This window comes from Nyctereutes procyonoides, unplaced genomic scaffold (genome assembly GCF_905146905.1).
Source record: "Nyctereutes procyonoides isolate TBG_1078 unplaced genomic scaffold, NYPRO_anot_genome, whole genome shotgun sequence".
In the NCBI taxonomy this organism is placed as follows: Eukaryota; Metazoa; Chordata; class Mammalia; order Carnivora; family Canidae; genus Nyctereutes; species Nyctereutes procyonoides.
In genome coordinates, this window is record NW_026575148.1 from 10,584,516 (window position 1) to 10,586,244 (window position 1,729).

The following is a 1,729-nucleotide window of genomic DNA, read 5'->3' on the forward strand; positions in this document are numbered from 1 at the left end:
TGCAGAATAAATGAAGCAGGGGGGCTTTTAACCTGAAGATACAATAAACATCTCCAAATATTCAGAGGGCATCACACAAAAACTGCAAGACTTGTTCGGTATTTCTCCAAAAGGCAGAACTTGAACCAAAGGATAAAAATAAGCAACCAGTAGGATGCAAGACAGTTATACAAAGTGGATCACTTATCTTAATAGCTTCTTTGCCAATATAATGCGTTCCACCCTAATATTCCTTTCTTCTGAAAGGAGTTATTACATCTAACATTTCTCCTGAAGGTCTTAAATAGTTGCATTTTCATGGCCAGCCCTCCACTGCCAGCAATGGATGTACTCTCACTATCAGGAAAATATCGAAGTTAACAAACTGGTTTACTGAGGAAGTGGTCTTCTGTTCCTCAGCTACACTTCAGCATATCATTAAGAGTGATATTCAGGAGGTGAGGAGAAAGGAGAGCATATTCTCTGAAGGGGGTGCATCAGAATCCTGGCAGCTCAGACACTGTTTCTGGACAGTCCTCCTCAAACCCCAAAGGAATCACTGCAACTATCAACCATCAGTGCCTATGGGGTGTGCTGTACGCTGGGGCAGGGGCAAACAGCTGACAACCACTGACCTACATGAAGCAGGAGAGCTGTTTTATGTCAGTCACTAGGAAATACAAACTGCATAATACAGACGGGCTCCATCCAAATTGTCAAATATTACAAAATGAGAATTGTTTCAACAACTATTCAGCATAATGTTTAAGGACAATATATATAATAATATACTTTATATATGTATTTTATCACATACTCAGTAAGGAATGCTGAGGTGCTTCATCCATCCAATAAATTCACATTTCTATATCTGTCAGTATACAGGATTCTGAAGGTGGATCTTGGACTCAGAATGATACATCAGTTTTCAAGGAAAGCCACATAATCAGTCAGTCTGGCTAACTGCTGCTCATTGGGGATTGGGGGCACTGGGGCGGGCTCTGATAAGGGAATAAACCTGTTAAAGGACACATCCAGGGTCCCTGCAACTAGCTTTTTGGGCATAACCATTCTTGTGGTAGAGTTGGCTTGCCATCCTTGTTCCAATATACCTTTCACAGCCTCCTCCACAGGGAGCTCAACAAAGGCCACCAAGTCATCAGCAATTATGGAGGTGCAGGCTTGAGAGACCAGGGCAAAGGCTCTTCTTCTTGTTGCATCTCTAAGTGCTTCCATGATTGGCTGGACCGTCTCCAACTACTGGTATGCATTGATGGTCATACAGATCCCAGGGAAATCTCTCTACCAGATTCTCTGTCCTACTGACCAAATTCCCCCAAGTTCAGAATTTGCAGACTTTATAGCAGGTGGTATCCTCTTCCAAAGATATCTTACATTATTCATGTCATTGTGGAGCAGATAGAAAGCTAAGAGCTGACCATACATGGCAGGGGGGGGGGGGAGTGGCAATTCCTGCAGGAATCTCCAGCTCCTGGTTCTTGCACTGATCCAGCAGCTTCTTGAGACTGAAGGCACTTTCCACCATGACCCACTGGCATCTTCCCAGCCAGTCCCGCAGGGGCACCACCAAAGCCGACCCACGACTGTCCCTCTATTTTAATTTTTTTTAAAGATCTTATTTATTTATTCATGAGAGACACACAGAGAGAGAGAGAGGCAGAGACACAGGCAGAAAGAAAAGGCAGGCTCCATGCAGGGAGCCCGATGCCGGACTCGATCCTGGGTCTCC

The 1,729-nt window shown here is 44.3% G+C and overlaps 1 pseudogene; it reads right to left on the reverse strand.

The window, feature by feature from the left end:
• Positions 1-857: 857 nt before the first annotated feature.
• On the reverse strand, positions 858-1,525 carry LOC129501688 (COP9 signalosome complex subunit 8-like; annotated as a pseudogene).
• Positions 1,526-1,729: the final 204 nt, after the last annotated feature.